The following is a 14610-nucleotide window of genomic DNA, read 5'->3' as shown; positions in this document are numbered from 1 at the left end:
CTCTGGGACTGAGGGAGAAGCTTCTAATTCCTGGGTGACAGGTGGCAGGGCCCAGAGCGGGACAAAGTTAGCCTCACTCCTTGGAAATTGGCCTTCTGTAGTCTGACTTTCAGTGGGTTTTCTCTTTTGGTTAGAATTCTATATTAATGGAGGAGGAACCCTGCCCAAGATTGTGAGGGAGCCGGTGAGGAGACGACGAATTTTCCAGATTTGGGGCATCGTGAACACTACTTTTTTAGTCCTTGTCTTTTGAAGGTCTGCGATGGATTCGCAGTGGCCATCTGATGGCGGAGAGTGTCAAAGCCGGGAACTGAAAAGGCAGGGGTGAGAGTGAGGACCCTCCTGTTGATGTCCTTCAAAGCGACTCGAAGTAAGGGAAACTCGGAGGGGTGGACCGAGTGCCAATTGTATTAGCGATGCTCTCTAGTACAGCCTTCTTCTCCGACGTTGGAGATAATTACTAAAGAGCAGAAGTCACCAGGCACCACCCAGCCGGAGCCTCAGAGGCGCAGGGCTTGGAGCAGCCAACCTACCCCAAGCCCGGCCCGTCGCACACCCACTTGGCGAACTCCACCGTCGCCCAGCAACACCGCCGACGACGCAGGCCCAGAACAGCTGCACTTGGGAAGGAGGAAAACTCTTTAAACAAATCATTTTGGTGTCTAATCAATTAGTGTTTGCGCAGTCAAGTACCATAGATTTAACAGAATAATCGTTACTGCCCTTGTCTTTATTTGACCCGCAGACACCTAGAAGATTTAAAAATAAAACGCAGGTGTTCTGAGCACCGGCCCTGTTGCTGGCACCTCCCTACTCGGCCTGCTCCGCAGGGTTTGGCTTTTGGTTTTTCCAAGACGGGGGTGGGGTGGGGGGTGGGGTGGGGCGGAGGGACCCATATTTTTCTTTGTCCTTCACTTTCCTACTTCACCCTCCCCCATTTCCGACTTGGCCCGTCTTTCACGTATCAGTCACTTTATCGGTGTGTCCCCATCCTTGTTCTCTGACCCAGAGACTCTGTGCCCTGGCCCTTTTGCCTGATGATGTAGAAAAGCTTTGGTCCACATCCCATCACCCCATCACGACCCGACTGGGAAGTAGGCTATGCCAGCCGGTGGGAGTCAAGCCAGAGGATTGTTAAGGCACAGGGGACTGTCCATCAGAGGCAGGCTTCTCTGGGCCAGGGCCATTCCAAGGTCCCTCTGGAAGGTCTCCAGACTCTTGTGCTTTGCCCCCGAGTCTTTTACAGATTTCACACGTGGATCCCTGTGTGTGTGTGTGTGTGTGTGTGTAAGTGTATGTGTAGTTGGTTAGATACACTAATGCATTTCTCTACGCCTGAGATGAGGTCCCAGACTATTGAAGGATGTCAGTAGGGCCAAGAGATATAGAAGTGGGGCTGTGGGAATATGTCCATGCAAGTGAGAAACCCTTTGAAAGACCCAGGCAGCCCAAATACTTGCAACCACAGTGGAGCCCATGCACCTAGGCTGCGGGTTTTGTTAAATGCGAGGCTGTAACTCTACAAGCAGGGCATAAGTAGAAAGTGAAACTGCAGGTGAATCTACCTTCCTGCCACCTTGCCAGCCCCTCCAGTTTCAGATGCCCCAAACACTTCAGAGTGTTACTACCTGGTTGGAAATGCCTGGCACGCCAGTTTCCAACATCACTAGAGGAACCTTCTTTTAAAAAATAGATGATTATAATGTGCTTGACTAATGCCCGTATTTTCCTGTTTAACATACATTAATCCAAGGAACAAAAAATCAATATTGCTAACAACATTGCAAACAAATTCTAGTCCATCTCACACAAAAACCTCAGATTTTCAATCACTCCGATCCCCTTGAATTTGTTAATCTCTGGGGATACCAGCAGGTCCTGACTGCTGTGAAAATCAATCCTAACTTTTCAATACAGGTCTCTAAAATCCCATTCTCCCCCAGTCTTTTATTGTGGGTATATATGGGGAGAGGCACTGAAGGCACTCTATAGCCTAACCACCTCTCTTCTGGAGCTATTCCAGAGCCTCAAGTTCTCTTAATCCTGTCTCATTGGTCACCAGCGAATGCCTAAGGTCACTGGACAATATTCCAGGTTTTCTTTTCTCTCCTGGACAAAACCCCATAGGTAACAGATTCCAGCATTTTCCCAGAGTAGGAAATCCCACATTACCATCTTCTCACTTTTTTTTTTTTTTGCCTGTCCTAACTATCTGAACCTAATGTTAACTGGTGGCTCTTGTTGGGAGTTTATTGTAATTATTATTTTTTAAAAACTCATGTTTTCCACCAGGAGGAAACAAACTAGAGGGGCTGGCTAATGAAGGAACTTAGGTTTGCAAAACACCGTAAATAATTTATTATTGTATTTCAAGGGAAAAAATAGCTTTCTTAAATCATCCCCGCAATATAAATGGCAGACTTACAGTATGGTCCTGGTAAGTCTAAATTTTTAAAGGAGCAATATTCAAAGAGACATAGATGTCTGTATTAATTATTTATTCGCCGGTGCCTTCCTTCGTTTCTGACTTATTATTAATTAGGCGCCTCTAGTCTTTCACAGAGCGCTCCACTGAGCCGGTTGCAGCTTTAAATATGAATTAAAAGCAAATCCAAGCTACTGTAATGCGAAAATTATTCCGTGTCTTGCATGGCAGAGATGAATAGCTGCGTGGATCAATACCGTGAAACTCGGCTCCCAACGACAAGGTTATTGATAGTTCGTAGTAATGACATTAATGATGGAAAAAGGGGAATAACCGCCCACCCCCCCTTGGAAACTTTTTAGCCACTGAAACCCCGCAATAAAAATGGGAAGGGGGCAGGAATCGGTCTTAAGTGTAAGAAGAAAATTATTTATGAAACCCGGATAAACGACTTCGGAACCTAGATGCATTTGAACCTAAAGCTCTTGGCTTCTGGCGGCCCTGGCTCCAGCTGGGGAGACCGCGAAAACCCCAAGCAGTGGAGAGCTGGGGGGCTAGGTGCGCTGCAGCAGCCTTAGCCTCCGGTGTGCAGCCCCTCTGCCCGGTTCCCCGCTGGGAGAGCCAGGTGGAGGCGCCGAAGACAGAAGCTTCTGGAAGTGGTTGGAAGTGGTTTTGGCTTGAGGCCGGTTCCAGCTGTCCGGGAGGCTACTGGAGGCCGAACCTCTGTGGTCGGGACTTTGGCCTGGGTTTTACCTCTGGTTGGCTTGGCACCAGTCCCCGAAGAGGGGGTCAGACACTGCGGCCTCGCGGGGGCCCATGGCCCTCTGAACAAGGCTGTCGCGCCCGGCTCGCCCCGGCCCGACTGACGAAAAAGCTGTTTGAGACCCCGCAGGAAGCCCAGGCCTCGCACCCCCCCTCCTTTTCCTGCTATCTGCCTGGTTATCAGGGTCTTGCCCTGCGTTTGCTCTATGATGCTGGGTGCTCCAGGCCTGCACAGCCGGCAGGCTCGGGTCTTCACCCACATCGGGTCCTCTGTGGTCACCGAGGCTGCCAGTCCCAGTATCGGTCCCTCTCACTGTCCCCTAGCCGACGCCACAGCGAGAGAGGACGCGTGCAGCGGGGACGCGAAAGGTTACTTCTTGACCCGGCGGGGCTGCAGAAAAGGTCAGCGCCCGAGGGACCGTGGCAGGACCGTGGTCCCCTCCCCCTTTGCCGGGCGCTCTGCCGCCCGGTCCCCCTCCTCCAACACGAAGACCCGCCTTTGGGAGCGGAGGTCGTGGTGACCCTGACAGCTACCCGAAGGTCTGTGCAGAGGCTGCGGGTCGCTGCTGGCAGGCAGGCCTGGCCGCGGTTCTGGAGCGTGTCCTGACAAGTGTTTTGGGTTAGAGTGAGGTCTTGGCACGTTTACTGTGGCCCCCGAAAGAGACAAGAGGACACCCAGTGCTGGGAGAGTGGGGGCCACCATATTCGCCCCCGGAAATATGAGTGATTTTGTATTTTTGCCTATTCAGTCTCCCTCCCTCTGTTTCTCCCTCTTTCCTTTCATTCTTCTCATCCCTTAAACTTCTCCCATTTTCGTCCTTGTAACCCTCCTCATCCTTCCCCCCACTTCTCTTCCCTCCCACCCTAGTCTTATTCGGTGCCTCTAGCTTTCTTCACTACCCCTCTTCTGGGGTCTGCTACAGTCCTCACCTCTAGACTTTCTTACGAAAGGCGCCAGTTCCATTTAGCACCAACATCAAGGAGTCTTGCTTTTGAAGAAGGAAGGCAGGTGAGCAAAGGGATCACCTGTTCTTTGGTGGTCCCTTGCTGTGAGCTTCTCTGCCAAGGTTCATCTGGCTGGAGCCTGGACTTGTCCGGAAGAGCTGCGATGCCTTGCCGACCTCCCCACACTAGCAAGACTTCTGCGTGCTGCTTGCTTTTCTTTTACTTTATTTTATTAGTTAAAGGAGGATATCAAAATTAGTCGCAGAGGTCATAACTACTAAAATCAACAGTTGAACCTTAGCTCTATTTCAGAACATAAGAGTGGCTAAGTTGAAACCGGTCTCCGGATAGTTAAAACAACCCCGAACTTCCTGCCACCGAGAAAAGTCCATAGTCAGGTTAGTGTTTCAGAGAAACACCCTCCACACACACACACTGAATGCACGGGCCTCATTCCCACAAGGTCCACAAGCAAAGAGTGTTTTCAGAAAGGAAACACAACAGACTGTAAAAGAAAAAAAAACACACTTGATTCTGGAAAAAAATCAATATCAAAATTAGATTTATTGTCTGCTTATGCGATTAAAAATGACAAAGTGTTGGCTTTTATTTTCATAAAAAGACAGAAGGCTGAACAAAATAATTTACTATTGAGTTCTTTGAGTTTCATTTGCCTGGCAAAACCCTGAGGGGGCTGATAAGGCAGTTGGGAAGTGTAGTGCCCCAGTCAGGAGTCCCCTGAGGAGAGGCGAGAGCACTTCTTAACCCTCCCCCACCCAGGTGATTGCTGCTGCTCCTAGAAGACGTCTCTCAATCTCAGATTGTGTCCCACTGAAAAGCTCTCAGCTCTGCCTTGCTCCAAAGAAATGCTGGGTGACCCCAACATGACCTCAAACCCAGGTCTCAAGTTTTGTTTCCCAAGGTAACTTCTGCATTCAGGATGATCTACTTTGCTTTTTTGGGACTCCACAGCTCTAGAACTCAGCCAGCCACAGGTATAGGAACAACTAACTGTTTGCAGTCTGCCTCCCCTCTTCCCCCTAGGTCTCTGTGTGTGATCTTTTGTTTGTTTGTTTGGCTTGGCTTTCAGAGCTGCTGGAATTGGCAAAATGTATGTTTGTTTGCTTGCTTGCTTTCCACACCAGCCTAGGCTAGTAGATATAAGTGTAGTGGCTGGGGGTACACGTGAGGAATATACTGCATTGAGCATCTCATAATTGCACCAACAGCCAGGTTCCGTTTGTTTTTAAGTGTTTTGAAAGAAAAACAAAAGAGCCCACAGTGTGTATGTCCCTCTACACTCCCCAAATTCTCAAGTTGAGTGTCAGAATCCACGGGAGTCTCTTCACTTTCACTCCCCGCTCTGCGTGCTGTCTGTGGTGCCCACTCCTACATTTTTACTGCATTGTTCTGGAACAACAGGGCCTCTTGACAGTGGCTTCACACACTTTTCACAATATCCGGGCCAGGTCCCTTAGCGCCCCTAAATGCACCTTCAGGTTTTGCATCAGAGCTCTTTGGAGGTGTGGCACATGCTGGGGCTCATTTAGAGAACCTTTAATTGCTTCTTCTTTTCGTTGTTGCTGTTGCTGTTCTTGAAATCCGCCTAGAGGGCTTAGCTCATAGTACTTGTAGAAATGAATGCCTCTTCCTTGGACCCTCTAGGTGTCAGGGCTGAAGGAGAAGGGTATGGATCGAATTGCTTGTTCCTTGGAAATAGGACAGGCTCTGCGGAGGGATCCAACTGTGCTTGTTCTCTCTTGAGTGAGGCGACCTTCCCCTATTTGGAGACAGTGAGAAGGTCCCTCACTAGGATATGAAGGAGAAGGGCAGGCAGCCTTTGGCAGGTCAAGTCTTCCGGGTCTCTTGCCTCAGAGTGGCATCAGTTCCTTGGAGATCTGGTAGGCATATTCCAAAATCCAGCTTCCTGAAGCACTCATCTGGTCTTCCCCACTGCCCTCAAGGCCCTCTGCTCAGGCCTCATTTTGGGACCAGCCTCTCTCTAGCAACCTCGGGCCTTGAGTTTCAGGGTCAAAGGTCAGGTATTCTCTAGGCAGAGGTTCTTCTTTACCATAGTTGGGCGTTGAAGTCGTGGCTCCTGTCATGGAGGCTGGGTGCCCACTGCCAAGCAGACTCATTGCAGGTCGCTCAGTCCACGCTAACCTCTCTGTAATGTTGTAGAGTGGGAGGAGTATGAAATTTAGGAAATGATATTCAAACACAAAAATAAAGAATCTTTTGTTGAAGGGGCATGGTTTAATGCTTCTTTAAGTATTCCTGCTGTGGGCTAGGCTTCACCCAAAAGCCAGAGGAGAAATCTTCCATTGTCTGATTTTCTTCCCCGGGCTGGCTAGAGCTGGAAAGAACTTACCAACGAATACCCAGTCTTGCAAGTAGCCTTGTCTGTTCCAAAGGGACTGACCTTTTGCCTGAATGGGGGCAAGGCCAGCAGAGTAAAAAGCTGGTTTCTATGCATGCCCACGCGGCTCCATGTCACCCACACCTGTCCATCAATTCCTGCAGGTCAGAGCTGGATTTACGTGTTTCCAGGCTCAGCTCTGAGCTCAGAGCCATCAGGAGTTAGAATTCTCCCTCCCGACGAAAGCCATGGTCAATAGAATTCTGGGTATCAAATGAGCAATAATTTGCTGTGGCTACATACTGGATAATGAAAGATGTTAGTGGGATCAATAAAAAATGAAAACACTTTTACTTACATCTTGAGTTACAGTTTTAGGAGAGGGAGAGAAGCAACCAACCCAATGCTGGTTCCGAGTCTCCGGTCTGTCCCCAGAGCCGCTAGGCTTCTCCACCACTTGACTGGCCATTCCTGACCCCCCGGGGCTTCTACTTCTCCTGTGCTGACAGGAGAGTAGACTATTTGCATTAAATTAACTCCACAGGAACTAGTAATAACTGCCAGGCTTTGCTTCTCCCCCCCAAAGGCAGATATAAAATTAAAATAGTTTCCCGCCAGAACTAAAGGTTCCCTAATTGGTTGTAGTTTACTGAAAATGTATGCAAGTGTCTTGAAGTGAATCTGTCTTTTAACATCCTCGGAGTGCACACTTGATCAAGACGGCTTTGGGCAGGCCTCTTGTCTTCGGTTAGATACACAAGGGCAAACCTACGTATTTAATTCCTTTGGCTTCGTTTGCGTTGGGAGTAAAACCTAGAGATTTCAGCTTTTAAACCTGCTTCCCCCACAGATATTAATTGCTCATATCTTTTTCATAGTTTCGCTTGCTTTGTCCAATTTGCTTTTAATTTATGTTGGATTTATTTGCTCCAACCTGTCTGCTTTTCTCTTCGTTCAATTTCAAACAGACGTTTACTTTTACTGTTTTGGATTCTTAAGAATCGGTTAGGAAAAGAACAGAAACAGTCTACGTTTTTCAAAGCTATCAAAACAAACAAACAAAAAACCGAGAAAAATATTCTGTGCATCCTGCATAAAGCGGGGACCATTAAGCTCCCTGCTCGCTCTTAGCACTGAAGCAACATGAGAAGAATATTTGAAAATGTGTTTGGCTATGTCTGCAGGTTTAAATAACCTACGTCCTCCCTCCAGTACTTAAAACAAAACAAAATAAATTTAGCCACTGCTGAAGTAAACGAGGTGATTTTTGCCACAACATTCTGAGCGCCAAGGTCAGTGGCTGGGTTATCTTTAAAAAGGTTGGGTTAGATTCCTAGGAACAACGGAGTAACCTGGGCGGTGTAGAAACGTCAACTAGAAGTGGGAAAGAATAGACAGATTCCAGTTGGGGGCCTGCTCAAAGGAGTGGATCTTGCCCACTCGGTTTGTAGAAAACGCACAAAGCAGGTGCGCGGGGCCGCGGCGCGCTGCTCGGGAATAGAACCGCGCGCAAAGCTCAACCGCGCGCTCGCGTACCCGCCACTCGCGTTTACACCCTGCTCCGAGGCCAGCTCTCGGTTCTCATTTGCTGCTTTAAACTCGTGGGGGAGGACCTGTTACCCACGGTGGCGCGCAGGCAGTCTGGGAGGGGGGCGCCCCCTTTCCGTTTCCCGAGCCTGAAACGGGTTGTGCCCTCCGCCCCCGGCTCCCACCCTATACGCGTGGCCACGAGCTCAGCAAAGGACCCGCGTGGCACACCCTCGAGCACCTGGCTGCGCTGACTCCCCTTTCTTAGTCCACTGCTGGGTGGACCTACGAGGCTGGCTTACCGCGGAGGGCGAGTCTGTGCGCATTAGAGGATTTCACGGCAGGTTGCTTCTGACACGCGACCAGGTTTCAGCTCTGCCTCCTAGGAGAGAGGGAAACCCGAGTCAATTTGCATAATTTCAAATGAGAAGCAAAGAAACGAGAAGCCCCATTTTAAGCCCCCAATCCCACCCCTCACCTGTAAATCACCCCTCGCCCTCCGGGTGCAGAACCGGAAAAAGTAACCAGTGTTCATCGCAGGTACCTTTCTTTGCGTTCATTTTAAAGACTGGGACGCAGCGGCCGTCACTTTCTCCAAAGCTCGGGGCCGGCCGCTCACCATCCTGAGGATTCCTGCGAGGTCGCGATGTTTAGGGAAGCGGGCAAGAAAGCCCACTGGCTTCCCATTGGCACCCAGGGTCTGAATCCCACTCAGAACCCCAAATCCCCTGCACTCCTTCGGCTTCAGCTTTGAGTCCGGGTAAACATCCATTTCCTCCCTCGTGCGCTGTCTCTCTGGTTCACACTCGTTTGTAGTCATAAATAAACAGCTAATTCAGGAACCGAAGAGCGAGGGAGAAATCGGGAGAAAAGAGGTGACCCAGAACCCCAGCGCTGGTCTCGGCTCGCCCCGCGTGGAGCTGCTCCTTTTGCTCAGGCCAGCCGCGCATTTGGGGACGCAACTTGCATTTGAATAGCTGCCTGCGCTAGTTACGGACCCGAGAAAGCTCTGAAAGGGAATCACTATGCAAATTGTCCCAGTTACAATCGAAAGGTTCGATCTCCCGGAGCTGCCTGACGGAAGTTGATGTCAGCTATCTGTGCATTAGTCTTGCGTTACCGCCTTCCTTGGCCTGCTCGCCACCCCCGCTCGCGCCTGTTGGGAGGATTTTTTTTTTTTTGCTTATGTGTATATTTTCCCTAGTAATTAAAAAAAAAGCATTAAAAAGAAAAAGAGGCTGAAGGTGGTTGTCTAGCTGGCTCAGGCCTGGGAGTCCCAAGGGCACCCCAGGGAGGTGTGGCGACGGGGCCCTTTTCTTTTCTTTCCTTCCCCCACCTCCTTTTTTCCCCCTGCAGGTGTTAATAGTGTGTCTGAAATCAAACGTTTAGAAACGTACACATACACACACACTCGCACTTACACACACACACACACACACACACACACACACACACACACATTTAAAGAGCTTTGCGGGACCAGGAGGTGGAGGGGTGGTGGTGGCTGGGCTGCACGTCTGCCTCCGCCAGTCTGCTTTATCCTACAATGCAGGCTGCAGATCAATACCCGCTCACTGTAATCCCAGTAATTGTAGGGCTCGCAGCTTTTATTTTAAAGAAATAGGACACTAGGTCGCGGGCGGGCGGTAGAGGCTCTGGGGTTGGGTTGTGGTGCATCCAGGAGTCTTTGGGGCTATCTATCTATCTATCTATCTATCTATCTATCTATCTATCTATCTATCTATCTATCTATCTATCATCTACCTACCTACCTACCTATCTCTGTCAAACCAGGGAATTCCGAGAGCTCTCTACAATAGGGTGGAACCCTACCCCGGCCTTGCCAGGCCGTAAACCCCACTCGGGACTTGCCAGGCCTTCCTGCATGGATTGGCAAATCTGGAGGTAGGTTCGCTGAGAAGACAGCCCAGAGTCAGTCTTTCTGCAGACCTCGTCCCGGCGGAGTCAGATTGGTCTGAGCCTCTTGGCCCTGGAACTGAACCTGGGGTGCACACGTGCCGGATCTTGTCTACAGAGGACCCAGAACGCCAGACTTTGGCCTAGAAATGGAGGGCTAGAGGCCCAACCTAGCCTACTACTGGACTACTAGTCTAGTAGTACTGGACTACTCGGAGCTTGGCAGGCAGACAGGGGCGCTAGGACCCGGTTAAGCGGCCCCTGAGGCCACAGCCTCTTCCTGGAGCAGGGACAAGCCAACGAGTGCAGCCGCTGAGATCCACCCTGAGCCCCCAGGCCCTGCAGGCCACCGGCTGCCTTGGCCGCCCACCCCCGGCAGGCAGAGCCCAAGCAAGGCCGCCCTGTCCTGAGCTCCTCCACTGGCCGGTGCAGCTTCTGGCGCCCCCGAAAATGACCATCTGTCATTCAATTAAGGTTTCAGGGCAGCTGATGGGGGAGCGAGGGTCAGCGACCCCAGGACAAAACGGCCTGCTGCCTCGGATAGGAGAAGTTCAAATGTTAAACGCAGAACATTGTGTCCTGTCCTGGTCCCGGCCCCCACCGGGCCGCAGGTCCGGCCTGTGGACAGCAGCGAGGTGAAGGGCAGCGGTCATTAGACTTAGATTTCAGCTCTGGGCTGGGGCCCCTTCTGTTGGGCTATTTCGACCAGAGAACCTTTAACCCTTTCCCGCCAGCCCTCCCCCTAGGGTAGGACAGATTGTGGGGAGAGGGAGACAGATGTAGTCCTATAAAGGGATCTGCTCACCAATCTGTAGGAAGTGCAAACGACATACCTAGAAGAGAGATTAATAATCAGTATAGCAGACTAACTCAAGGGTCTCCCCAAAGGCTTACTATTTTATTTATCATTTAGTTACTTATTTATTTATTAGAGTTTTCATTTTAAAGAAGGGATATACCTATGAAATGATCGTGATCCAGTCAGACCAGTGTGTGTGTGTGTGTGTGTGTGTGTGTGTGTGTGTGTGTGTGTGTATAAATTGCAAACTTCCTTTTGGATTGCGCTTCCCCATACCTGGATGAGTGGAGAGGAGCTAGCCAGACAGCTCCTTCTGGTGAAGGGGCCTCCTGTGCAACTAGTCTCCTTTATACTTGAAAACATGTCAGTTGCCTTTCTTGTTCTAGACTTCCCCATAATTAAATGAGATAAAGAGGGGCTGGGGAGCTAGCTCAGCACTTAGGAACACTTGCTGCTCTTACAGCATACCCGAGTCAGGTGGCTCACAGCTTCTTTAACTGCAGTTCCTGGGCATCTGATGTCCCCTGCTGGCTTCCCTGGACACCTACACTCACATGCACATATACAGACAGGCAAATAAAGGAAAAACAAATGAATTCTGTTTGTTAAAAATGAGATAAAGAGTAATTGTTATTCTTCATAAGAATCATACCCATTAAGCATCCAGAAGCCATGGACATTTAGGCATTCACATTGGTTTCTCCACACAGGACTAGGGAGAAGTAGTCACTTGCCTAACAGATTCATTGGAAGATCCAATTATTCTTCTTAATTACTAACCACGAAGCCTAAAAACAGCTCTGTTATCAAGGTACCTTTGCAAGGTGTAGAAATACCTAGGACTTCAGCAGCCTGGATAGCAGTGGACAACGCCAAGGACTTCAGCCTCTAGTGTCCCACTGTCCACATGAAATCTAGGCTCAACTTTTTGGAAATAACTATCAAGTAATCAATTAATCAATCAGGCATTCAGCATGAAAGTACCTTAGCAAAATTTTCACTAGGTAATGAATAATACATGGCACTCCAGTCTATTGACTGTGGTAAATGATTTAAGGCAAGGTGCTGCAACAAGTTCCTTTAAATAAAATCAAAATAAAAAGTTTACCACAATCATAATCAAGTGTTCAGTCATCTTCCTATTGACCCACATAGCATCTTTCTTCAGGGACATTTGGAGTTATTTCTTCCCCCCTTACAAACAGACCAGAACAAATTGATGAATTGAGCTTTCAGTATGCTAATTTAGATATTATAAATATTTAATTAACATCTCTAATAGCCAGACATAGAGGGCCTCCGATCTACTTTACAGTGTTAGTAATCTAAAGTAAATGCTTTCCCCATTAATAGCCTGATGCCACCTTAGCAGCCTCCTTGCTAAAAAGGAAGGCTCTGTTTAGCCCAAAAGGAGAGGAGTACTAAGCACTCTTCACCAGGCAGGGGCTTATTCCAGCTTGCAGAGGAACCTGAGGACAATGTCAACCCTGTACAGATTCTACCTTGTCTAGTTTTTATATGAGGCTGCCCTAAGAATAAAGCAGATTGTTCCATTTTTCAAGGCAAGTCAATCATTTGAGGTTGCACTAGGATGTACATTTTACTATATGCATTTCAATTTTATTTATTTACTCATATTTATATACATGAGGTCATTTCTTTTGCCTGCGGATATATGTCTGTATCATACACGAGCATGATGCCCATGAAGGTCAAAAGAGTGTATTGCTCGATTCCATGGAATTGGATTTATGGATGCTTGTAAGCCATTGTGCAGGTGCTGGGAAAGGCCCGTTGTGGTCTATAAGATCAGGAAGTGCTCTAAGCACTAAGCCATCTCCAGGACCTTGTATGCATTTTAGTAAGGTAGATCCTACAGTAGATCACAGCTCATGTGTGATAAACTTCCCAGCACGGACTATGCTAGCCTTTCCTGTGGGAAGTGGTATCAAAAAGAAATCTGAACCTCAAAGGATCCAAGTTGAGGTCCAATGGCACTCACTTGCAAGAGGGCTCTTGGGTAAGTCTCTTTCCTAAGTGCCTTAAATTTCCCCTTTAAAATAGAGATGGTTAGGTCTAGAGAGATGATGGCTTGGCTCTTGCTGATCTTCCAAAGGACTGGAATTCAGTTCTCAGCGTCTATGCTGGGCAGCTCCCAATGACCAGGAACTCCAGCTCCAGGGAGTCCCACTCTGCTCTTCTGCCTCCCAGCAGCACTTTACAGCTCCAAATGACCCCTTGTTTCTGTGTTCTGCAGCGGGAGAAACTAGGAGGCTTAAACTGCTGGGCGGCACAAAACCAGGTACTGGAATGTAGGCAATTCCAGCCACTGGAATATCCTTACACAGCAGCCCGTGTGGTTTAAGAAGTTTCCAGAAGTGGCATTGTATTTTCTAGGTGACAGGAATCAGGCCAAAACTGAGGGCTCAAGAAACCAGAAACTCCCTGGGAAGATCTGACTCAGACAGGAAAACCTGGTGATGGCAAGATGCATGAAAAGAAAAAAACCTCAGGAGTGTTCAAAACACTGGGAAGTCATCCTACATAGAGCATCTGTCAAAGAATTTGATACAAAACAGAACTGACTTCTTGGATGTTGGAAAATAGCAGTCCAGAACTATTCTTTTTGTGAGTACAAAATAAGCATGTGCAATTGTAATGTATGCATTTGTGCTGACATAACAGATATTTGTTCAGATGGGGAAAATATCCCAGCAAAGTCACATGCTTTAGATTTTTTTTTGGTACAAATTGCATTTCCCTTTTTGTTTTCTTTTCTTTTAACAGGAAGTTCGCAGAGAGAAAGGCCAGTGGGGAAGCGATGGAGGACTGGCTGGTGCAGAGAGTAAGCAGGAGCTCTGGGTTGAAGATGACAGAGTCTGGTCATGGACAGCATAAATTTCTTCTGTCCTTTTTAAAGGCGGAATCTCCTTAGCATAGACTTGTACTGAATTTGCTATGTAGACAAGGATGATCTTGAACTCCTGATCCTCCTATTCTACCTCCAGATCACTGGGATTATAGCCATGTGTCACTATGCCCAGTTTTTATGTCCTATGGGAGATCTAACACAGGGCCTCATGCATGCTAGAGTAACCACTCTACCAACAAAGTTACATGCCTACTACATACCCAGCCCCTATTCACACCTTTTAATATTTAAAACCTTTATCAGCTAATGGGATTTAAAAAATATCCATGTTAAAAAAGATTTATTTTATTTTGTTATCTGTGTCTGTCTCTGTGTATGTATGTGTACCACATGTGTGTAGTACACATGGAGGCCAGAAGACGGTGTTGAATCCCCTGGAACTAGAGTTAGATGGTTGTGAATGTCCATGTGGGTGATGGGAACTGGCCCCAGATCCTCTGCAAGAGTAGCAGGTGCTCTAACCCATTGAGTCTTCTGTGATGGTTTAAAAGAAAATGGCCCCTAAAGGGATGTGGGGCTGTGGGGAGGTGTAGTTTGTTGGAATAGGTGCCTCCTTGTTGGAGGAAGTGTGTCACCATGGGGACAGGCTTTGAGGTCTTTTGCTTAAGTTTCATTCAGTGTCACAGTCTCCTTCCCACTGACTGCAAGATGTAGGACGCTCAGGTACTACTCCAGCACCATGCCTGCCTGCACTCTGCCGTGCTCCCTGTCACGATGATAATGGACTGAACCCCTGAAACTGTAAACGAGCCACCCCAGTTAAATGTTTTGTTTATATGGGTTGCCGTGGTCATGGTCTCTTCACGGCAATAGAAACCCTAACTAAGACACCATCTTTGCAACCCCTAGGTCTCCATTTTAAAGAAGTTGACCATAGAGGAGTGATGGTACTAAGTTTGGTTAAGCAGGGATAAGGTTTCACTAAAACTCTGACTGGCCTGGAA

General features: G+C 48.4%; 1 long non-coding RNA gene across 1 annotated transcript; it reads right to left on the bottom strand.

Moving 5' to 3' along the window:
• Positions 1-4664: 4664 nt before the first annotated feature.
• On the bottom strand, positions 4665-8402 carry LOC146894600 (uncharacterized). Its single transcript, XR_015001790.2, has 2 exons — positions 8321-8402; positions 4665-6299 (listed from the first exon to the last, which is right to left on the bottom strand). It is a non-coding gene; the product is annotated as an uncharacterized LOC146894600 (long non-coding RNA).
• Between the last annotated feature and the right edge of the window lie 6208 nt (positions 8403-14610).

The sequence above is a fragment of the Myodes glareolus genome, chromosome 4 (assembly GCF_982192425.1).
Source record: "Myodes glareolus chromosome 4, mMyoGla1.1, whole genome shotgun sequence".
Classification (NCBI taxonomy): domain Eukaryota; kingdom Metazoa; phylum Chordata; class Mammalia; order Rodentia; family Cricetidae; genus Myodes; species Myodes glareolus.
This window is presented reverse-complemented; position numbering and strand designations above follow the sequence as displayed.